The sequence below is a fragment of the Lissotriton vulgaris genome, unplaced genomic scaffold (assembly GCF_964263255.1).
Source record: "Lissotriton vulgaris unplaced genomic scaffold, aLisVul1.2 SCAFFOLD_1037, whole genome shotgun sequence".
Taxonomy (NCBI): domain Eukaryota; kingdom Metazoa; phylum Chordata; class Amphibia; order Caudata; family Salamandridae; genus Lissotriton; species Lissotriton vulgaris.
Window position 1 is genome coordinate 682,289 of NW_028242123.1, and position 25,806 is coordinate 708,094.

Below are 25,806 nucleotides of genomic sequence, written 5' to 3' on the forward strand. Positions count from 1 at the left end.
GTATTGGGACGAAAAGGGTATAGCATCATTATACCGATGACGATGCGCCTAAGCTTTTTACTTAGGGTACCACCCTACTCCTTGCATAAAAGCTCCGGTTTACAGGGGGCTTGGTGCTATTGGTGTTCTAGGGCAAAATAGCTAATTACCTGAAACTTCAGAGTGCACTTGGTGCCCTGAGCGATATCTTCATAGAAGCACTGCTTGGCATTGTCAGGCAGCTCAAACGTGATCTCCGAGGCAACAGCGTAACCCAGAAAAAGAAGAAAAGAGCAAACGAATTTAGGGGAGGAGAAGCCGCAGAGCGCACGCTGGGCGAAGCCCTTTGATGTGCTGTGCGGCAGTTACAAAATGCAAATAGGAGGGAGGCTGATGCCATATGGGCGCGATCCTCAACAGCATCATAGTTACCACGTTTAATGCCTTGATATGAAGAGCTGAGAAAGGAAAAGCCAACTGTTGTAAAGAGAGTATCTAAATCAAAAGTCACTTGACATTAGTTAAACAAAAATATGAATAGTATACATATAATAGAGCTCAACTTAATCTAGCGGCTTTTTCATCAATGGTCTCAAAAGAATATGTATACTCCAAAACACAATTAATAATAACCTTCAACACATGGTGCATTTTAAAGATAAATTGGTTTTCCAACCGCGCTGTTGTATTCAAACACTACAATAGACAACCAGAAAACATTACAATAAAGATAAGACACAGACCAGGAAAACAGAGGCGCACAAAGGCAGCCGACCCAATAAATGTATCAATAAAGAAAATTGGGTGTGTAAGGTGTAGGGGGTGGGGGGAACACGTACACGGAATCCACCTCATAGCGCTCCGAATAGCTGCAAGGCCCCATGTTTAGCGCTATACGAAACTCCTTGAATAAATAAGAATGAAACCTAGAAGGAATGACTCTGGTGCAAAACACGGAGCCTCTGCAGACCATCGTGACTGTGACGCTGCTTAACTTAAATGTGTCTGAAACCTCTCAATTTCTCCACATAGAACAGCACAAAACCCGGCCGTACGTGTTCCCTGAAAAGCACTTTCAGATGAAGTAGTGTTTTGTTTACTTTTATGGGTGTTAATTCAGAGGTTGAGCTTTGTTCCGCTCGCCTGCTTGTAAACGGCGGGGCTGCCCTGTGGTCGGTGTGCCTGCTGCAGAGAGGTGTCTGTGCCCTGCAGTCCCAGGAAACCGGATCACGAGCACAGTTTGGCTTCAGAGAACGCACTGCACATTCGAAGCTGTTTTGCACCACCTTTTGCACCAGGACCTCGGAGTGTGTCTTGTGTGAATATTTTTTGTTCAGTGCCTGAAACTGGGCATTTACCGGGTTAGCTGCCCGAAGCACCAGCATGGGGCTCATTGTCTAGAAATCAGCGGTGTGTGTGGTTTACCCTCCAGCGTCGCAAGTCCAAGCACGGTGTCCACAGGGTTCTTTCTTATTTATTTATTTTTGCAGTTTTATATAGCGCGAACTCGACCCGAAGGTATCACAGCACTGTACTTGAGAACCAGTTACATTACACAAGGACACATGCATTTCTATACATGGGAAGAATATATGATTTGCCCAGAACCACAGGATGCGTGAGCCTCCTCCAGCCAGACACGAACCCGGGTCCCCAGCTTCAAGGTCCGCCGCTCTGGCCGTTAAGCCACATCCTCTCCCCAGAGTTTAACCTACTTGAGTTATAAAATATATTATTTGATGGTTGTTCGTTCTCTGCGTAATGCGGTTTCTTCTGTGTGTGATCATCTATGCGAAACGTACATGTTGTACGTAAAGTAGAGCACTGAAGGATTAGAAGACTGACAACTGTCATTACAACGCCTAGAAGCGACAAGGTGCCGCATGACGCTATATGCAAAGCTAGTGTTGTGTGTCCCTGCGCATGTCGAGTCTCGGGAACCAATATAGTGTGCGGTAGTGCCACCGAGAACTGAAAGACACCCCTCACCCCAATCTCACCCAACCCGCAGTGTTTCCTGGGGGGGGTGTAAACAGTGGCTTAATGCAATGCTGGGGCCGCCATTGCAGAACGCGGTGAGGGGCCACGGGTCTCCAATAAGTCACATAATTTCATTGCCCTGTGCTAAGTGGCGACCCTGTGAAATATTGGGGTCTCCTGCAGGGCAGGGGCTGCAGAGGCCTGCGTTGCACCGGTGCTCCTGTGGGGTGTGCGGCCGCGGCATCGCACCCCTCTCCAGACCTCGCAGGGCCGAACACTCCAGACTTTTTAAACACGGACTACTACATATCAAACAAAGGAAATAAACCAGAATATTATACAACGACAGATAGCAGGAGTCTGCTTCTCAGTGTTTACATTTGTTTGTTTTTAAGTGTTTCATCCCGTAGCGTTTCTGTTACAATAATCTACGTCTGTGCACATCACACCGGGTACTTAAAGCCAAAGGTTGTCCCCCGTCTAAGGATAAAGTCCCCTGAAGCGAGGTCAAGTGGTTGGAAATCAATCACATATCCACGCGCTTATGGCACATTTTTTAATACTTAGTTGTTGAACCGGATTTAAGGCTGACGTGTTTGTAAACCAGCTGGGTTTAAATGTGTATAATATGGATGCAGACACTGTTGTGGAAGAGGCCTGCTGGTGCAAACAGCCCTCGCGCTGCGCATGACTCAGGCTGCGTTGGCAAATAGTGGAACCCAGTCATGGCTTGCTCAAGATCACACACGTATGTGAACGGGTGGAGAAGCCGGGATACTCGTCTGATCTCCTGGTCACAAAGCGAACAAGAGATCATCCGTAGTCTAAAAGAACAAGACTGAGGGAAGGCAGATATGGGGAGGGGGGAGGAGAAATGCGACACGGTGTGAAGCAGCCTTTGAAGTGAAGCTAAGCTTCACTTCAAAGGTGTGGGAGGAGTGCTGCTACGGCCTGGGGGAAGCTGGCTGGGAAGGGGGAGGAGAAATGCAAGTTTATGGCCCAAAAGCGCGTGCCTGTGGCCACGTGTACTCTTAGAAAACCGCACGAACGAAACCCTTGGTTTCACGAGTATTTCGAGCACTTGAATTCTCGCTCCGCTCAATGTGCTTGCGCGCATTGATAGGTCGCGAGACCTAAAAACATGCATTGAAAAAATGCACTCCAAAAATGTGTGAAAAAAACAGTTGATAAAGATTCTTTCATTTACAAAAGTATGGATAGAGTACCAAAAAAGGTCAAGTGTATAACAAGGATAAAGAAACAACATAAAACTAGCGTATGAAAAAAATAAAAGGAGATAGTATGAGTACACCAAAACTTATATACCCTGAAAAAAAGCAACATAGAGAGTGTGAACCAAATCATAATGCAACTTATCCAGGGAGTCAACACATAACAGCTCTGAATACAATCACTTATTGTACAATGTCTATTCTATTTTCAGAAATGTAATCCTTACAAAAACCAACGTTGAGTTGATTCAAACAACCAAGCAGGGGACTAAAGGAATTTACAAGAACACAAAGAGATATACAAGGTAAGTACCAGCAAATCTCTATTAAATTAAATAGACAAAATAGGTTTATAAACCAAGACATTGTATGCTACTACCATGCCTATATTTATAAGACATTTTTTAAGCTCAAACATGCTTTAAGTTACAAAACCATTACCATGTTTTTTTACAAATTTAAAAAAGAGTGAGTACAAATGAAAAAAGAGTGTAACAGTGATTCTGAAACAACAAAATTCAAGCTTTTTTAAATATTAAAAAAGAATATAATGAGAAAATAATAAGGGGCCCATTAGGATCACAGGCAGATCACCACCGCCCGCGTGGCGGCGGCGATCCACCCGTGTTCCGACCCCACCCGCCGCCGCCAATGGAGGGACCAAGGCAGACGGAAAGTCCGCCCGCCAACCTAATGACCCCCTAAGACTTAACAACCATGAATTTTTAAAATAGAGACTAAAGACCAAAGCAAAACAAGCAAATCACCCAGAAAGTCAACACAGATCACATGTTAAAAAATATTAAAACTTTTTGTACCATTTCTATTCTATTCAGAGAAATCTATTCCAAAATTGGAAATCTACATCTCCTTGATTACGACAACCAAGCAGTATCCTTCAAGAAACTACGGAATATCAAACATATATACAAAGTAAGTACAGCTATAAGTTAGAAATGAGTCTTAAAAACTTTGCATGCGACTACCATGGCTTTTCTTTTAGAACGTTTTATGATTTATGCACGCTTACCTTCCCCCAAATTTGTATTATTTTTTAAATCTAATGAATTTGGGGGGAGGGGTGGGGGGGGGGAGATTCACCCCCCCATCTTCCCATAATATCATGGTAATAGCTTGCGTATTTGTGTTGGGAGACCCCCCACACCCCCCATCTTCCAATGTTAACATTATAAATAAATGCGTATTTGTGGGGGGAGACCCCCCACACCCCCATCTTCCAATGTTAACATTATAAATAAATGCATATTTGTGGGGGGAACTCCTCCCCACACCCCCCATCTTCAAATGTTAACCATATAAATAAATGAGTATTTGTGGGGGGGGGAGACCCCCCACACCCCCATCTACCTACAATAACGTTGTAAAGGCATGCATCTTTATTGGTGAAGACCACCCAAACACCCCATCTACCCATTAATACGTTTAAATAGCATGCGTATTTGTGGGGGGGAGACCCCCCACACCCCTCATCTACCCATAATAGCGATGTAAATGTATGGGTCTTTTTGGGGAAGACCACCCACACCACCCATCTATCCATCATTTCCTAGAATAAGAATAGATAACTTCTCTGAAATATGTTGTATGTTCATTAAGCAACATGCGTAGAAATGATAGCTGATAGAAATATATTTTTTTTACATTCAAACAGATTTATCAACAATGTCAAGCAGCAACCGTGCATCGTATGTATAATCTCAGACAGGGAATAACCTTCTAAAGTATGATGGGTACCTCTATTGTAAAGATAAAAGTGTTGAACCCAGATGTCATTGGAGGTGTGTGCAGTACTTCTCTTCCCATTGCACAGGCAGAGCGGTTACTCTGGAAGAAACCGTGGTTAGGACAACAGAGCATAACCACTCTGCCTCTGCAATGGAAATAGAAGTAAGAGAAAATGTCCAACAGATCAAACTTCTCGCACACACCTCAAATGAAAATTGTGGAACAATACTGAGGGAAGTGGCTAAGAACATACCGTTGCATGTTGCAGGTAGCATGCCCTCCATCCCCAACCGTAGGCGGATGGTTCAAAGAGAAAAGTGTCAAGTAATCCACACCCAATAACACATCGTAATTTTGAAGATATTAACATCACTAGTAATTTATTGATAACTTTCTCTAATGAATCCTTTCTTTTATATGATAATAGAGATTTACTAAAAAGAATTTTAATTTTTAGCACTAACCATACCATTTTAACTCTTGTGAACAGTCCAATTTGGATGATGGATGGGACTTTCAAATCAACACCCCATCCATTTTCTCAAATTTACACTTTTCATGCTAACATAAATAACACCACAGTCCCTCTAATCTATGCTTTGCTGCCTGACAAACATTCTTCTACGTACACTGAATTTTTGTCAGTATTAAAAACCAGAAACATGAATAAAAGTCCTGCAAAAGTAATAATTGATTTTGAATTGGCGATGATTACTACAATCAAAAAATTATACCCTGAAACGCAAATTCAAGGATGTTTCTTTCACTTTTCGCAGGCTTGTTTGTGCAAAATACAGAAATCATCCTTGGTTGAGGAATATTTGTCAAGCAGCAAATTACAATTTGAGTTAAAGAAACTAACAGCATTGTGTTTTGTACCACCTGAGAGTGTATATGAGTACTACACTGCAATTACTGAATCAGATTTTTATACCCAAAATGAAGAAAAATTGGCACAAATTTTAAATTATTGTGAGGATACCTGGATTGGCCATCTAAGCGGGTCGGGTCGCAGGCGGAAAACCAAGTATCCTATTGAATGGTGGAACTGCTATTCAACCTTCTTGAAAGGTGGTGTCAAAACAAACAATGCAATTGAGGGGTTGGCATAATTCTTTTGATAAAACAGTAGGTAGACATCATCCTAATATATATATCATTTTCTGGAAATTTTGAAAAAGGAACAAAGTTTCCAGGAAATGAGACTAGCGCAATCACTTTCAGGTAGTCTGAATCCACGGATTTCGAAAAGAAGCAGAGAAATGTCTGAGAGACTATTGGCTAAAATACAACTATTTTCGTTGATGGTGGCTTCAGACTACCTTGAAATTCTATGTCAGGACAGGAGGCTCCGATTATGCTTTCTCATTTCTTTAATGAAATGCTCAGCAGCCAATAAAAACAACCAAAAAACTACATTTCCCATGAACACCAGGGAATGACCATAGAGAGTAGTGTATAAAAGGTCCCAACATTAGTCCTTCTTCCTCTTTCTTTGCTGCTCCGCAGCCAGTTAAGTGCATTATTTTCTCTCTACTAGCATATTGTTACTTTCTTACTTGCTTTAACATTGTTGCTCACTTTATATACTGTGCTTTGCCATTGCGCATTGTGGTTCGCGCGTTTGGGGCTCGGTCTCCGTTCTTCATGCGTGTTTTTTCTCCGCTGCCGGTGTGCAGCTTGCTTTGGGCTCGGAGCGTGTGTCTCACCTCCGTTTGTTGGTCCGGGCGCTTCCTAGCTGCTCGCGTGCCTTTGGTGGAGCGGGAGCAGGGGTTTCCGTTTTGTTGGGGAGCGCGAGCGCTCTCGAGACGGTCTTTGGTGGCAGGCGACAGTCGCGCATGCGCGCTGTCCTATTTCCGGTTTCTGGGTTTCCTCAGCGCTGGTTGAGTGACGACGTTTTTGGCGTCCTGCCCACAGCCTGTCTCCAAACTTTAACCCCGTCAGACACCGAGGTCTTCTGAGGGCTTTGGTTGCAACTTTGTGGCATAGGCTCTGCCTAGAGTGTTTTTGTGCTGCGCAGGCTTTGGCTCCCTCCACGCTTGAATACTTTGGAAGTCAGGTTTGTTCCTGCTTCATTCAAAGCCTGCCTTGGGGTTATAACACTCCCCCTTGACTTGTGTTTTGACACTCCATATTGTTGCAGTCGTCTTGTGGGCATTTACTCTCTACCCTTGTGTAGAATGGCTGATTACTACGACGCTGATGACGACTATTACTATGATGATGAGGAGGAAGGCTCCTTGGAACAGAATTTGGTGGAACAGTTGGATAAGGGTGTTCAACAGTCGGTTAACAAGGCACTGGTACGTGCTATTAACCCCTTAAAGCGTCATTTGAATCTCTATGCGCAGCAGCAGGGCTGGTTGCCTGCTTCCAAGAAAACAGCAAAGTCTCCTGTTAACCCTCATAAGACAGACTTTCAACGCCTGGCTAAGAGTTTGGCGGCTGCGCCTTCCACTGCTTCTAATCTGCATGATACCGAATCGGACAATGCACAGTCTTCCGCTTCTTCGGACCATGCTTCTCCTCCTCCTAAAAAACGAGTCTGTAAGGAACATTTTGTGGATGCCCCGGAGCGTCCTCCGGTGCTCAATTTTGAGCCTGCAGATATCGTTCATCCGAACTCTTCCACATGGCTGCCTTCACCTGCTGTGGCTACCTATATTGAGGCGCACATTCGACAACCTTTTGAGGCTTCGGTTCAGGCCCGGTTGCGCTCAGAGTGCCCGAGACCTGATTTGGCTGACCATTTGGCGAGACTCCGGAGGTTGACCCCATGATGGTCATGTACTTGAAGAAGTATGCAAAGGACCCGAAGAAGGGCCTTGATAGATCTTGGCGGTCTTGTCAGGATAAGGTACTAGACTTACTTGGACCGCTCACCAAGATTTTAGATCTGGGTTATAAGGCGAAGGAGGCCTCTGCCCTTGTGAACCCAACTGAATTAATTGAGTGGGCCCAACGGGCGATCTGCCAATTGGGGAATGCCAATTGCGCAATGTCTGCGGAACGTCGCAGGTCCATCATTTTGAAACTTGATCCTAAACTTTCTGAATTGGCCACTTCGGAGTCTGGACCTGAGGCGCAAGGCCTCTTGTTTGGTCAACCGTTTCTCAAAGAGCTCACGCGGTTTGTCTCCACCTTCAGTGGTATAGACAAGGCGCAAGCCTCCTTAAGACGGGCAATGCGTCCGGTTTTTGCAAAGGCCGGACGAGGTAGGGGACGTTCGTTCGGCCGTGGCTCTGCAAACCAGTCCCAGAGAGGCAACTCCTCTCAGCAAAGAGGATCTTACGACGCTAGTTATTCCACCAGGGCCAACTTTTATCCATCACGGAAAGGAAAAGGCCAGTATGGCAAAGGACGTTCAGGTGGTCAACAAGGACACTACCAGGATGCCCACTCTACAGGTGAGCCTGATTCAAGCATGCGATGTAATGTTGGGGGGGTCGCATTCAATTTTTCCTACAAAATTGGCGCATGATCTCCAGCGATGCATGGGTGCTACAAACTGTTCAAGGGTTCAGAATAGAGTTTTATCACCCGATGCATCAGACCCGTCCTCCCCCTTGTTTGCATTTTTCTCTTCAGGATCAGGTTTGTCTCTCCGGGGAAATAGACACCCTCCTCAAGAAAGGGGCGATTCTTCCAACCACCCGTCATCCGATGGGGTTTGCCAGTTCAGTCTTTCTGGTCGAGAAAAAAGGGGGGGGGGGCTCTTGCCTGGTTCTCAACCTGAAGGACTTCAACGGTGGGGTGATCTATCGACATTTCAAGATGGAGGGTATCCATCTATTGAGGGATCTCCTGCGCGAGGGGGATTGGATGGTCCGACTGGATCTCAAAGATGCGTACCTCTCGATTCCGATTTACAGGCCTCATCGTCGTTTTCTCCAGTTTCACTGGCAGGGAGTTTGGTACGAGTATCAGGTTCTCCCGTTCGGTCTCTCGTCGGCACCGTGGTGCTTCACGAAGCTGTTGAGACCGGTTGTGGAACATCTACGGTCTCTGGGTGTCAGATTGATTATTTATCTGGACGATATTCTCCTTATGGCGGAATGTCCTCTCAAACTTCAACAACATCTGGAGTGGTCCATCGATCTTTTACAGTCTCTAGGTTTTCTGATCAATGTTCAGAAGTCGGTTTTGATTCCTGCCCAGTCTATAGAGTTCCTGGGTTTCCAGATCGACTCGGTGGCTTGTCAACTTCTCTTGCCTAATCAGAAGATGCGTTACATCAGGAGAGAATTGACGTCTGTTATTTCGAGACTGACTGTGTCGTTGAGGTCGTTGGCACGTGTAGTAGGTCTGTTAGCATCATCCATTCAGGCGATCTTTCCAGGTCCTCTGCATTACAGAGCGATGCAAAGGCTGAAAATCCAACATCTCCGGAAAGGTCTCAGGTACTCAGACCAGATTCCTCTTACGGAGGAAGTGCGTTGGGAGATGCAGTGGTGGTTGGACCACATGGAGGCCTGGAATGGTCGAGCCCTATTCGGTGCGTCCCCGGAGCTGGTGATAGAATCCGATGCCAGTCGGTGGGGTTGGGGTGCTCGCTGCGGGTCTGTCTCGACGGGGGGTCGTTGGTCCCCTCAGGAGTTGGCTCTCCACATAAACTGCCTGGAACTCCTAGCGGGTTCGTTTGCAATCAAGTGTTTCTCTCGCCTTCAACCGAGTTGCTGCATTCTTCTCCGGATGGACAACGTGTCCGCAGTCCGATATGTCAACAAGCTGGGCGGGACCCGATCCAAAGTGTTGGCGGAGATAGCCAAGGATTTCTGGCATTTTTGTCTTCAGAGGAAGATCACTGTTATTGCGGAGTATCTTCCGGGGTGCAACAATCAGATTGCGGATTGGCACTCCAGACATCTTCGGGATTACAGCGACTGGAGGCTTCACCCTCGAGTATTCCGTGCTCTCCTTCGGCGTTGGGGTCAATGTCAGTTAGATCTGTTTGCCTCTAGCCTCAACGCGCAACTTCCGCGCTTTTACAGTTGGAGGCCGGACCCTCAGGCTCTGGCCACGGATGCTTTTCTTCAGCAGTGGCCATCGACCCTCTGTTATGCCTTTCCACCTTTTCTAATGATTCCCAGGGTGCTAGCTTACACCAAACGGTTTCGAGCGGATCTGATTCTGATTGCCCCTCTATGGAGGGCTCAAGCATGGTTTCCGGTGTTTCTGGAAATGTGCTGCGCTCCGCCGTTCCTTCATCCCCCGTTGTCGAATCTCTTGGTGGATCCTCTCGGAGATCCACATCCCCTGATCCTATCCGGCTCTCTTCAACTGCTAGCGTGGAGGATCTCGGGGATCGCTGGACGCTCCCAGGCATTTCTAGCGACGCTTCCAAATTCCTTAGTGAGGCATGGGCTCCCAATACTCACAAACGGTATAAAGGGGCTTGGAAGCGATGGTGTGATTGGTGTGCTCAACGGGAAGTTGATCCCGTTTCAGCAGATATCAGTATGATTATTAATTTTTTGGCATCCTTGGCCACCTCTGGTCTGGCTTATTCGACGGTTAATGGTTTTCGCTCTGCTATTTCAGCGGGTCATATCCACATCGATGGGAAGCCTGCGGGTGAACATCCCTTTATTTGCAGGTTACTTAAGGGAGTTCGTTTTGCGAAACCTCCCGCGCCTAAATATGTTACTTTATGGGATGTTTCTGTTGTTCTCAGGTTCTTAGAGGCTTGGCCTTCGAATCCTTTGTTATCTCGCAAACAATTATCTGCGAAATTGACGATGTTACTTTGTCTGGTTTCTTGTAAGCGTGTGTCGGATGTCCACGCTTTGGATCTAGCAGGTCGCAGTTTTACTCCTGAGGGGGTTACCTTTCGTCTTTCCAGACGTACGAAATCTAATACGCCTTCCATTACATATTCTTCTTTTCCTTCTCGTCCCAACTTTTGTGTTGTACAATGCCTTAAGGATTATGAGGTGAGTACTGCTTCTTTCCGTTCAGACATGCAGGGTCAACTATTGATTGCCTTACAAAAATCTTTTCGCCCTGTCACTCCAGCTACTTTGGCGCGCTGGGTGCGGTGGCTTATGTCTGAGGCGGGTATTGATGTGTCTGTGTTTGGCGCGCATTCTGCACGAGGGGCGATGGCCTCTAAAGCTTATTCCATGGGTGTTACTCTGTTTGATATTATGAAGGCTGCAGACTGGTCATCTGATTCTGTGTTCAAAACGTTTTATTATAAACCTATTGATAGTGTTGCTTCTGTGGTGGTGGATCAGCTTTAAAAAAGCATAATCGGAGCCTCCTTTCCTGACATAGAATTCAAAATTTGCAAACATTCGTGACAAGAATTTTCAATTCTATTAAGGACTAGGAGGCGAGGATTATCCCACCCGTTGTTCATATTTGCTTGCTAATGTATTGTGACTGTTTACATGCAATTGCAAATATATCACTCCTTGTTTTTTCCCTCCCTGGATTGCTCTTGACTCTCTTGCAATTTTGGATGTTACGGCTCTGTGTCTTTTCCAGGTTCTGACCAGAAGTGATGTTGTTTGTTCTCATCCGGAGTGTCATACTCCTCCTGGCTTCTGGACCCGAAGTTCTTCTGCTGCCTACTTCAGGATCCTCTGGATTTCTGCAGCTTGTTTGGAGTTATTGTTCTTACTTTACTTGGGATTTTATTTTGACCTGGACCTGTTTCCACAAAAAAAGAGGAAGAAGGACTAATGTTGGGACCTTTTAAACACTACTCTCTATGGTCATTCCCTGGTGTTCATAGGAAATGTAGTTTTTTGGTTGTTTTTATTGGCTGCTGAGCATTTCATTAAAGAAATGAGAAAGCATAATCCTCGCCTCCTAGTCCTTAATAGAATTGAAAATTCTTGTCACGAATGTTTGCAAATTTTGAAGTATTGCTTATGTTTTACATTACTGAAAATTAAAAATATTAACCTCAATATGGTTTTACTTGCCATTTTTTCTTCAGTCAACAATTCGATTGGAATTTTTTAAAATATTTTTCTCTAAAAAAAAGGAAAGTTGGGGTTCCGACCTTTAGCTGTCTTCTTTTTTTGAACGCAATGGAACTGCTTAATAATCCTTGAGTCACCATTGGTCATCAACTCCAATCTTTGCCAAAAACAATTTTTCTTTAGATCCAAAGAAAATCCCAGAATATCCAGTTTTTACTTTTCAAATTCAAAAATCCAGGACAATATTTTAAAAAGGCAACTTGGTTTGCCTTGATGCAGTGCATCAATGCAAACTCCTTTTATCCAAGAAAAACAAAATATGTGATTTTCTTTGTTAATTTCCAATATCCAAAAAGAGAATGCTTCATGAAGACTAAGGGGTCTATTACGATGTCGGGCGGATCGCCACCGCCATGGTGGTGGTGGCGATCCACCCGACATTAATGCCCGCCCGCCACCCTTTTCCCCCCTGCCACATTACAATGGCGGGGGGATCGCAGCGGAGGCAAACACCGCCCGCACCTTTTCCGCCCCGGTCGCCTTGCGGCCGGGGCGGAAAAGGAATAATATGGTGGCGGTGTCTATCAGACACCGCCAGCCATATTATGATGGGCATTTTTCAATGCCTTTCTGTGGCAGCAATGCCGCCACGGAAAGGCCGGCGGACTTCACTCTGGGGGCCCCCTGCGGGCCCCCAGAGTGAAGGTGATGTGTGGGGTGCACACGGGGGGTACCTGTGGTACCCACCTGCATTCGCATAATCAAAGCGGCAGGCACCGCGCAGTGCCTGCCTCTTTGATTATGCAAATGTAAAAGTGCTTTTTAAGCATTGTGGCGGGCGGTGCTAAGAGCACCGCCCGCCACAATGCTTAACATGCAGGATGTGCCCGCCACTGTGGCGGGCACATCCTAATTCAACCCCCGCCGTTATGGCGGGCGGTCCCGCATACCGACAGGATGGCAGGCGGACAAAGTCCGTAAACTGACAGGATTGTCCGCCCACCATCCTAATGACCCCCTAAGACTTTCAAAAGAAGGCAACTTTATTAGACTTATTCCACTAAAAATTGAAATTTGATCGATGTCAATCACTCGCAAAAATCCAAGAAAATGAGCATTGCTGGTTCTCAACAAAGTAACTTCGAAAAAATCCAACAAACCATCTTATTTCAATCAATCATCATTTTAAGACGAATGCCAAAAAATCCAGGTATTAAGGCCAGTTTACTCACGAGCACTTGAAAACCTGTTTTTTTTTTTAAATGGTCCTGAATTAGACTTCGAATGAAAATTAAATTCTATAAGTAAAACAAAAAGATGTCTTTAAACAATGGCACCCTTGGGAGCTCTTATTGCTTGTAATGTAGACTTGGGTAAGAAAACAAGTTGTATGTTTTAAACTGGGTGGTCCATTAATGTAAACTATTTCAGGAGGGATTACATGTGCACAGAACACCCTCACACTAAGGGCTCAATGGGAACAAAAGACAGTACACAGTAAACCTCTAGTGCCTTAAAGGTTAGATTATGTTTCAAAAAGAGCAGGCCACCAGTATCCAACCACGAGCCCACATTTCAACATGCAGATTATAATAGGAGACCACATTTCAACATGCAGATTATAATAGGAGACCACATTTCAACACGCAGATTATAATAGGATGCTTCTAGGTTAGTGTCTGGCTCGACATCAATCACAATATAAAGAGCATTCTCAGTCTTGGATTCACGGAGATGGCATGGTCAAACCAAAAGCATTCTCTTAATATTACATTTAAAATTTTTAAAAAATTAACAAGGAACCATTCACATGGTGGAACTACTACTTGTAACGTGCATCGGTGTTTTTCATGGTAAAATAGAGCATTACATTAAATTATACCAAACCCGTTCTTAAGCAAAGCCCTTCCCTCACTTTTATCATTACATTAGAGGTGTCCACGATATTCTGCTCTATTTACAGTTTAAACATAATCTTACCTGTCTACTTTAGCGCCGCCATCCTGCGATCACCGGAAGTTGCAATCCTGAAAATGAAGTAAAACTATCGCGCGAGTACATCAGCAGATTCAAGCATAATAGAAGACGGACAAGTATTTCCTTTGCAAGTAACGGAAAAGCGTGTGAAAATGTATTGTTAGTGAATCTTACCATATTTTTATTAGAAAACAATGCAGCATCAGTTTTGAAACCTTATAATAATTTGTTTATTTACAAATTAAAAAACGATCAAAATAATAATAAATAATTTAATTTTCACAAAAATGACAGATTTTTTTTTTAAATACAGCAATAATGTTTGTGACGTTTTACGATCAATTTTGAAAGTAGCCACGAGGATTCACAAGAATATCTCTTATAGTTAATACACATTACGCAATATGGATTTATATTATACACGCCACCCTTTTAATGATCTAAATTGTATTTTTGAGATTACATTTATGAGAAGTAGATGAGTTTACAGAACACGAGCATTTGACATATTCACCATTCCAAGACGGCGCCCGTTTCCATTGCCGCAGTCCTTCGTTTATTATTATGTCGGCATACCGGAAGTCACCCCAAGCGACGGCCTGAGCTCTTCTACACCGGTTCCTGTGCTGAAGCTACTCAGATGTGGAGACCGCCCCGCCCTCGGTCTGAGGGTTTGGGTCCTCTGCTGCGCTCTGCGGCGATAGAAAGGTAAGACTGAGATCATAGGTTTCATGTAGTTCGAAGTGAGATCCACGCTGACAATAGACCCGAGCACCGCTCCTTCACATAGAGTTACTTTCAGCGTTTGCATTAAAGAAGTATGTTTCTGTGCCCGACTGTAGCACTCCCAACGGGCCGCCCACATCGGAACTCCTCGGCGCTCGGCTTCCGGTTGACCGAGTAAGCGCATCGCCAGGAACGCCTCGAACGCCGGCTGCTTTTTCGGCCGTCGCAACCGCCGCCTGTCGCACAAAAACAGAACCCTCATTAGAACAAGCGGCAAATATTGAATCTGCGCTTTTGCCACGCTGTAGGGAACAGAGGGGGCGCGGCGCCCGCACCCCCCATCGGGGGTCCACAGACTCTGGACCCGGCGCGCTGACAGAGACGCAGGACAGGAAGCGCCAAAGGAAAGTGTTATCAACGAGGGGAAGAGAGTGGACATGTTAATTCCGAGTCTGTAGTATTCGGAGAGAAGCCGTTAAGATCATACAATTAAGAGGCGGATGGTGGCAGAAGAAAAGACTCAAATTACCAGGAGAGAATACTGATATTGAAGTTGCTGAGGTGCCTGGATTTCGTGTGGTGAGGTGAGGAAGGAGTGCGGGCCCACAGAAACAGAGGTAAGTGAAGGAGGCAAGTCTTCCTAAACTTGAACATTCTGCCCAAAATTAAATAATTAAGGGAAGCAATCTGGGGGAGAGGGTAGTTGCCTATACACAAGCGACAGAAGCCTTGCAGTACATCAAAGCTCCCTTGTACCCCCGGCTACGTAGTAAAGAAGAATTTGAAAAACAAATGGCCTTAGGGAAAACAAAACCACGTAAGGCCCTGAAAAACCCTAAAAAAGCAGGAAACAAATCCGGAATGGTGGATGTGACCAATGCATCAAAAAGTCTGGAGAACGCAAAAACAACACCAACCGGCAGCAGAGTAATGACTAATGGAGAAATCTCACCCCCGAGTTCAACTCCTTTGCCAGCACTTGCATCCTCTAAGTCAGCTGGCGCAAATGGGGGGTCGGCGGTATCAAAAACCATTAAGGATTTTATCGGGAAACATTTTAAAGGGAAAGAGACAGTACGTAAGGAGTCAAGTGTATTAGAGACCCCGCAAACCATCGAAGACTCGGCAGAAACTAGCTTGGAACCCCTGAACCAGTCAGTCTTCAATATCGCTGAGATACCATTGGAACCTCGATTGTCTTCCTCACCAAGGATGTGGCAGTCACTATTCACCCAGGTCACAGGAGCAGAGGTGGTGAACGAGGATAAAATAGACAGTAGCAACCACTTGGGTGAAGAGAATTCTGCTGAGCGGGAAATCAGTGTCAATGGACAACAAAGACTAAAGAGCCCAATTGTTATCGGATTAAATGCTACAGACATGCCCCTATGCAATTTGGAGGTGACTGGATCTACTAGCCTATCCATGCTTGAAGTTATGTTGATGCTCCAAAAGACCTTGCAGGGCATTTTAGAAGTCTCAGTCCTAAATAACGACATTATAAAAAGACAAGGTGACCAATATAAGGATATTCTCGGAGAATTGATACAGATTAACAATTTGATGCCCGCCTTAGTAAGACCAGTAGAAGATCAGGAAGAGATTATAGTGGATAGTGGGGATGTAGCGAGAAGGGAGAGTAGCCATTCAGAGGATGCACCCACAGAATACATATCCTATCGCCCAATGATAATAAAAAGGTATGGGGAAAGGAGCTATAGAAAGCAAATAACAACAAAGCAAAGGAGGGGGAAAAAGGCCCCAGTTAACAGCAACCCCGAAAAGCACCAGGAGCAAGCGAAGGGGGCCACTCCAGTCTATAAGTTAAAGGATAAGGATCTAAGGCAAGGAGTTAAGAAACTAATTTTTGCAGAAACAGGAGCAAGTAGCAATAATTCAGCCGATCCAAGCAGGAGGATAAGTAGGAAGAGATTGGGAAATGGTGAAAAGGCTACCAGGAGGACCCAACCTGGGGTAAAGGAGAGCTCAGTAGTAGGTTGGGGGATGGACATACCTGTAGATGGGGGGCCCACAAACCTAAATCAGGTGATGGGGGACAGAGCTAGAGACAGAGAAGAAGTAAGTAGGCATAATAGGGAAGAGAGGTCAGAGGGATTACTACAACACCGACAGCTAGAACTCCCTACAGATAACTGGGTGTTTGTAGAGCCATTAGGACAGGAAAAGGGGGGGAAAAGAACAAGGAAATTAAACCCTTTAAATCGTTCACAGCTCCTATCATCTTTTGCAATGTGTCCCAGCCTAAGATATGTCAGCACCGCAGATTTAAAAGAAGTTGGGTTCATGGTGAATAGCAAGGGGAAGGAAATAACAAAGGTTCTACTCCACTCAGCCCTAATAAAATATGCAATAGAAAAGGCAGAGTCTGAGATGCGTTGGGAAGGAATTAGAATAGTAAAAAGGGAAGAGGTGTTACTGAATAAGACAGGGAACTCTTTCCTTAGGAACCACGCATCACTAGATGAAAGACAAATAAAGATGATTAGCCTGGGGAGAGGCAAGAAAGATGCCCTTGAAATTACGATAAAACCAAAAGATCAGAGGTGGAACGTGGAAGATGTCCTTGCGGGGAATAGATATAGAGAACTGGCCTACATGAATGGTGAGGAAGACAGCTATATGAGTAACATTGATTAGGAAGAAGGGTCGTTGCACAGCCTTGCCATTCTGTCCTGGAATGTAAATGGATACAATAGAATAAAAGCACAGGAAGATTTCAAAAACATCTTGAAGAAAAATGATATTGTATGCCTCCAGGAAACATGGCTGTGCGACGAAACCCCTGTTACGGAAGGCTTCACTCACCATGTAAAACCAGCAAAAAAGAACCAATCAGGTAGACCGTCAGGTGGCCAGATGACGCTGATCTCAACAAGGATAGTTAAAGATATGGAACCCCTCGAACTTAAGTGCAAATGGGCGTTGGGTAGTAGAGTGTGTACCGTAAACAATATGCTGGGGGGTGAACACTTATGTATTATAAATGTGTACATACAGAAAGAGAAATCAAATGAATATAAGACTGATCTAGATTGTTTAAAATCAGACCTGGAGTACCTATGTGATTGCTATCCAAGAGATGTACTAATATTATTGGGGGACTTCAATCATAGACTAAATCCCATCAAAACGGATTGAGGGATATGTTGGGAGTATATAAAATAGAGCTCGCACATTTTCCCCGTTGTGAGATCTCCACTCAAGACGATGAGCTTGGGCAACTGCTGGGGGCCATAGGTATGGTCTGCGTAAATGGAAGGAAGGAAGCAGACCGGCCCGCAAATCGTACTTTTAAGATAGGACAACAAATGTGCCCAATAGATTATGCATTCATTCAGGCCTGGAACTTTTATTTAATCAAACAATTTGAAATTCTTAGGCTTGAGGGTAGTGATCATTACCCTCTACAGGTAGAACTCCAGGTACGCAGTTCCCCACATAGACAAAAAGTGCTTCAAGTAGAGGTGGAATACCCTAAACGACTTACTACGAGAATTACCGATGAATATATAAAAAAACTGAGTGCACACCAGCTAACGGTGAATTTAGATAATCTAGCACCAGTGGAGGGCATAAGATGGTATGAGAATACAATAAGGGATATGGTGGAATGCCTCAGGTTAAAATTAAAACACGGTAATCGTAAAGTAGTAAATAATATGAAACCATACCCCGATAGTACCTCCCATTGGTTCGATGATGAATGTCGTAAGGTCAAGGCCACTATTAGAAAACAGGAGAGATATCTAAGAGCTTATTATAGTGATGAAGCGGTAATAGAACTTAAGAAACTAAAAATAAAATATAAGGCCACCATTAGAGATAAAAAAAGGACATTTAAGGACAAATGTTGCGGGAATTTACTGGAGATAATTGAAGAAAAGAATGTGAGAGGTTTTTGGAAGTTAATTCAGGAATGTACGGGGAAAGCCTCAGGAACCCTACACTGCTCGGTCCCAGAGGACAAGTGGGTGACATACCTGAAAGAAATCTATGGCATATGGCCAGAGAGGGAGGGGAGAACGGCCAATGATTGGCCTAGAATAAGGGAAGAAATTAAAGCACACTTCTCCCCAGATGCCATTAGAAGTATAATAAAAAGACTAAACCTAACACGGGCTGCAGGACCTGATAATTTACCAGCAATTATAATAAAAACGAATGTAGATTGGTGGGCGGAGTTTTTTTCTAATATGTTTCAAGAGATCCTAAATACAGGCAAGTTCCCAGATAATTGGAAAGGGGCAATCGTCAGGCCAATACATAAGAAAGGAGACGTAAACTCCCCAAAAAACTATCGCCTAATAAACCTATTGGATATAGGAGAAAAGGTCTTTTCAAAAGTAATTTTGGGTATACTAAAGGACTGGGTGGATAACAAACAGATAATACCACCAGAACAGGGAGGGTTCAAAGAAGGCCACTCAACTGTTGACCACTGTTTCGCTCTTTGGTCCATTGCACGGAAGTCGATCGATCAGGGGGGAAAATTATTCGCCTGTTTCGTGGACTTCCGTGCAGCTTTCGATCTGGTTGACCGGGTGCAGCTGTGGACATCACTGGTTGGCTATGAAATACTGGGTGATCTGCTAGCCATAATCCAAGAACTGCATACAGAAAACTGGGCACAGATAATCCTGGATAAGGAGGGAGGATTGACGAAGAGAATCCCAATTGGGAACGGTTTAAGGCAGGGTTGTGTACTTGCCCCCCTACTATTCTCCCTGTTCTTAGCAGACCTGCCTCAAAAGCTGAGAGAGGTTAGAGGGGCAAACCCAAAACTGGGAGGAAACCAGATATCATGCCTCCTATATGCTGACGATCTGGTAATCATGGACCAGACGGAGATTGGGCTCCAAAGAAAATTAAATCGATTCAAAGAATACTGTACTACCAAAAAAATAGTAGTAAATATGGAGAAAACAAAAATTGTTTGTTTTGGTAGGAGAAAAACAAAGTTCTCTTGGTACCTGGGCACAGTATTACTCGAGAGGGTATCTGAATATAGATACCTGGGAATGTGGTTTTCTGGTACCCTGAAATGGCATACTCATTTACCATCACTAAAAATGAGGGCATTGGCTTCCGTGAAAGGTCTAAAAAGATTCAACAATATATACGGAGAAATGTCGGACAGACCGGTCCTGAAAGCCTATCAAGCAATGGTGCCCCCTCAATTCTTGTACGGAGCGAAGTCATTTACTTAAGCAGTAAGACCTCCTGGGATAGAGAGGAGGGAAATATATTAAAAAGCCTATTTGTACTGCCTAAATCTTCTATGGTACAGGCGGTTAGACTTGAGTTGGGAATTACCTCGTGGGCGATAACCGCCTGTATGGCCCTTGTACGATTCTGGCAGCGATTGGGAACAGATGAGCTCCTCAAAATCTCCCAGTGGGCCAAAGAGGAAATTACAAAGAGCGACCTACCCTGGGCAAAAGAGGCTAAAGCATCAATAAGGAATGCATACAGGGTGCTCGATCTGAAGGTCTGCCCACTACAAGATCATATAACAATAGGAAAGAGAGAGCTAAGGCTCCAAGGCACGGATATGTCCCGCACTTATGACCGGGAGTACCTCTCACAAAAAAGCTCAGTAGCCCACATGACATCTGCCTGGGAGCTTGACCATCACTTTCCGTATGTGGACCGGTTACCAAGTCATAACTTAAGGCGGGAAGTCCTAAAAATGAGAATCGGAATAAACCCATGCTACGCGAATAATGGAGCCCGAAATCAAATGATAAGTTGTAATGGGACCTGCACTTGCACTTTAGGTACTACCTGTAATATTATACACATTTTATTAGATTGTATGTGGTTTTTAGATTTACGAAAGGAGATTTTACGTCCGATTTTTAAAAATTATAATATTGCAAATAGGATGCAAGCTGCTAAATTGTTGATGGAAATGGAGAACTTAGATATAGCCTGTGCCTTGGGGAAATATATGAAAAAAGTTAAGGTATTCCTCAGCTGCACAGAGTAAGATCTAATAATATAAGCCCTTGACATCAAATAAATGTGAAAGAATTAGTGATTAAAATAGTGCTGTATGATTAAGAAGATGATGTATAGATATGAATTAAGCGTCTCATTTAAATTAATGGTGATAACATTCCGGTTTTAAAAACGATAGTCAAAGTATATGTATATTAAGATGTAATATGTTTATTGATACCGCCGTGCTATGTATTTACTGTCGTTTTTATTTTCCCTGTTTTAGTAAGATAAGAGGTAAATTGTACTTTTATGGTTGTAACAAACCAAATAAAGTTTGTTTTTTTGACTTGAAGTCAAGCTAGTTTACGAGAACGCTGCATGCCCCTTGCATCTGTTCCCTGCGGCACGTGCTTCATTCCAGGAATCCGACCCAGAGCTGGAGACTCCCACCGCATTCCTGTGCTTTGGTAGTCTGGTTCATCGAATTGTTGCCTTTAACCCCGGTTTGTCCAAAATGCCTTCAGTATTGATACAGTGCCTATTTATTCCTTTGCATTTACTTTCCAGTTGGCCCAGTAACATTTTCTTTTTGGGAGAAGGTATGTTTTTGATAATTCAAATGTAACTCCTGTAGAGGCGCACATTTCCACAAAGGATATCGCATTCACAGTGTATCCTTCCTGCTACATGGGATATGGGTGTGGACCGGAGCATTTTTCAAAATCATCCTATTTTCTTTTGTATTTTTAGAAAGCTTTTTTCCTATCCTTGTGCTTGCGAACATGAAATGTATTAAAAATACAAGCATTGACTGAGCCAATAGACTCTTCGATAGATATTGTTTGCTGTGTTTTTCTCTGCCAGGCGCACAACATATAGACTGTTCACAGACTTTCTGTACTATGATTCATTCTGGGCAGATCAACTCTAAGCCCCACTCTACTTCTATCCTTGTGTCAGTGCAGCCTGATGTAAACAGTAACTGTAATGTATTTGCATTTATATAACGCTTACTACCCCTGACGAACATTGAAGCGATTTTTCGGCGAGTAGCACGCTACTCCAGGACCCAAAAACGGTTAGTGATGAATTAGTATAGGGAAATATAAACTTAATTTGAGAGCTGACATGTTGGCCTGTTAGTTCGGTTGGAAAAGATAGTGGAGTGCCACTTAGAATTGTCTTTCACTTCAAGCTTTCAAAGGTAAATTGATATAAAAGCAGGATTGAATTTTTTTTACATTGTGTACTCTTACCAAAATTTAGAGCATCAATTTTATATGACACCACAGAAAAAAGGAGCTGTTTATATATACTAAACCTCTAGAAATGTTCGATTAACCAGTTATGAAGTCACTTCTAGCTTAGTTTATAGTCTTTTTTTTTAATAGAAAATATTTCACATTGTTAATTGGATCTGCATGGCTAAACACTTATAAGGTCCCAAAGGCGAGACCTATTGGCTATGACAATGCTTGTTATTGATTGAGTACATTGAGCAGCAGAACTTTTGATTAAGTCCTAAAGAATGACGCAAACACCTCTTTGGAGGGTTAATAGGCTGAAACATGTTGACCTCTTATTGACTCTAACAGTGCATATATATTTCTCCCACAGTGCCCTGTTTTTAATCCTGGCCCAGGGGCGTACAAATAATGGAAACCACATACCCTTTAGCAAGTTTTAACTTTCACTCTGCTGCCCACACTACCATGAGCTCATTATTGTGGTATTTAGTATACCTTTCTCTATAACAAAATATGCCTGAACTCCTTCCTCTCAGTGAGGGGGTTGTATCACGGTGCAAGGAGATCTGCAATAAGGAAGCATGCCAACTATGGTGGGTGAGGGAAATACTACTCGATCGACGGCACGCCATATCCCGGCACCGCTGCAGAACCCACCGTTACCTCGGGGCTTTTCTCTTTATCAGTTGCATTTTTTGGTATTCCGGCCATCATTCTACTATTACTAAGTATCAGCTGGCCCACTTAACGTTGATCCAGCAAACATTGCAGACATTTATCTGACTGTTCAGACTACTGCCAGTTTATATATTGCTGCTCCACGTTTTATCCTCATACTCCTTTACGTACAAGTCGGCACCTGAACATATCTTTAAAGAACCTTTGCTGTCATAATACAGGATTTTCCTTCGTCCATAAGCCCCATCTTTTCAAATTATTTCAAGCACAGGAATCACTTCCTAGTTACACAGGTAGTTTGTTACCGTGTCATTCATCTGAAGACAACATTCTCCGTTTCTTTTGTCTAATTGTAACTTGCGGCTCCTGAAGAAGGCGTTTTCGCCGAAACGCGCGTCGAGTAATTTGTCATTACATTTTATATTGTAAACACTATTAGGTTTATGTTGGTGTCTTTTTAAAGAGTGCATATTGTGTCATTTTATATAATTGTGTGTCATATAATTTGAACTTATCGTTCTTTATATGATTTTTAACATGTCGATTAAAATCATGATTTATTTTTATTAATGTTTTTTCTTGTATTGTTTGCCTACTCCTAGTTCTATTTTGGTCCCATTATCTGTAGTCTGCTACCCAGATTGCCTAGGAAGTTTTTGTACACATACTTTGCTCACCCTGCCCTACGAGTCTTTAGCTATCACTACCCAGGGGGTCCTTGTTTTCTCACACACGGGTGAGGGAAATCGTCCTTTTAAAGGGATATTTCATCTTAGCTAGGTCTTCATTTGCAACAGTAACCCTCAGAGACCCAAGGGTTTCTTGATTGTGGTAGAAATACATTTTTACCCCTTCATTGTTTGTTCAAGCGCAGACCATTGCATGAAATGTTGTGATCTATGTAGGGAAATACTCTGTGCACTGAGAAAATGTGTTCAAATAACAGAAAGTTGATAATCGCATTTAATAACTTCCCATACCTGGATTTATCTAGAAGAGAATTCTGTTAATTCTAGCAGATTTTTGATACCACAAGGTATAAGAAATTAGGGGATCTTTATCTGATATCTCTATCAGTAAATTGTCTGAAATTATTGAACATAAACTTTTGCAAGTATTATTTCTAAAGATTAAGTAAGTTCTATGTTGGTCTTTTCTAAACTAACCCCAGTGCGTATGACTATAATAACCACCGCTCTCAAATCCATATTGTGCTTGTTTTAGTGAGAAATCTAAATGATCTAGGAGAAACCAGGAACTGGCGTCAGTATTTTTCTTAGGAAGCTTTAAGGTAGAGAGTGAAAACACTTTTTAGAATGCCCCAAAAATTGTGATAAAGATATTTCAATATGTTTGACAAAAAGAATAGGTAAATTTCATGACAATATTGAAAGGGGAACTAACAGGAACAAATATTTACACAACATTACAAAAATATTAGAGACTACATTTTAGCAATATAGGAAATACTGAAGTTCATGTACTAATAAGCCATATGCTATAAAGTGGTTGCTTGTAGAGTCAGCACACTACTGTGTCTGTGATTGCTTTTACATAAAGGCATTTTTCAATGCACCCCATTTTTCTTTCAGATTCACAAATGTCCCCTTGGGTTACTCCCTCCTGTTACTGTTTTTCAGTCCACATATGGTTTCAAAGCTCAATACATACCTTAACGATGTATTAAATATTCAGAATGGAAACTATTAACATTCCCCTTCCAAATTCTTAATTGTTAAATGGGCTTAGTACATTTCAAAAAGGGGTTTAGCATTTGCAAACTCTGTGAATTACCGAACCAGTGGATTTTTGAACAATAAAACCCTTGGTACATGAGTCAATTGTTCTCAATTCCCTCCAAATTAAGTTTGCTAATAATGTTAGTTGAATGATAACCGGTGCACGTACCTATTTAGTGTTAGTGTTGCTTCAGCTCAAATAAAAACCATCACACATAACTCTTACACAATAATTAAAGACAGAATTACTGACATCCAGCTTTAATGTTTTGTTAAATATATTTGCAAATGTTGTCACCTAAACAGGAAAGCAGCTAAAGCAGTCTCTGGACATAAAATAGGATGTAATCATAATCTTTAGATACATTTTCTGAGTTTCAGGAACAATGTGTGTCTTCTGGGTTTACCCTAAACCACTATAATAAACATATTCAATGCTTTTAGATTTGATCTGTTTGTACTGGTTTCCATTGCAGACAATAATCTAGATTTAGACCAAGGATCAATTCCACCCATGGCTTTTACAATCTATTCATCAATGATCTCTTTTAGTGTTATCGCAACTAAAACTGTACTAGAACTGATCAGAGAGATAGACCTTCAAGTATTATGCTCAGTCAATTTATTGAACAAACGGTGGAGTTAAAATCTGAATAGATTATATCCACAAGCATTGCCTGACCACTGTATTTTACATTAATAGATTACTTATCAGCACATTTTCACTCACCTTCTATTTTTCGCGGACCACGTGCTGGGTCTGTTTGAACTCTTTTAAAATATGACATTTAAATGTCCAAACGTTCAGGAATTCTAGTTTCAAGCTTTGTCAAACCAAATGAATGCTACACCAAAAGATGCCCTTCTGTTCCTACATTTTATTTTGCACCATAATTCAGAAATGGCATGTGTTTGCTTTCGGAGGTAAAATTCTAAACATATTTATTGTTGTTGCCAACCGAAACATTATCACTAATAGGTAAGGTAGCAAAAAGTGGACTTGTGAGGCTTAATGGAATGGGAAGTGTTTAATCAAAAATTTGATTGAATTCAAGTTTAGCTGACAATTTTACAAAAGTGTATGGATTTTGTATATATTTAAAATTCTTCATCTCCAAAATGGCCTAAATCAATAAATTGAATTGAAATTCAAGTTTATCATTTGAATCCTATTGTTGGAAAAGATGTGATGTTGAACCCCATGAGGTGGTTCCTTTCCAGAAAGCATTCAGGTTGTAATCATGAGTCAAATAATGCAGAGGAGGTTAAAATATTCAAAGTGAATTCTAATTACATATGAAATGTTCATTGTTCAATATATTTCTCTTTGTTTTTTAATGTAAGGACTTTATTGCTTAAGGAAAATAATTTGTATTTGTTTTTCTATATGTAGGAAGCATTACATAAATGAAATCACTGTATCCCACCTTCTTTGTTTCCTTTCCTGTTCTTAATGAACGTTTCTATTGTTGAACTTTAAAGATTGCCCGAAATTAGGAATTGTGCTCTACATAACTTTGCTGTGTTACAGTATGTTGATTTTTATGTACTACTTTTGTCTCTGTATGGCAATTGATGTTTTGTTTTGCTTTAAAATCAGCTTATG

At 42.6% G+C, this 25,806-nt stretch overlaps 1 long non-coding RNA gene across 1 annotated transcript in view; it reads right to left on the bottom strand.

Annotated features, from left to right (window-relative positions):
* LOC147669060 (uncharacterized) overlaps nucleotides 1-13,894 on the bottom strand; it is a 64,840-nt gene extending 50,946 nt beyond the window's left edge. The window contains exon 1 of the long non-coding RNA XR_015303747.1: nucleotides 13,850-13,894. This is a non-coding gene — a long non-coding RNA (uncharacterized LOC147669060). The remainder of the gene's footprint in view (nucleotides 1-13,849) is intronic.
* Between the last annotated feature and the right edge of the window lie 11,912 nt (nucleotides 13,895-25,806).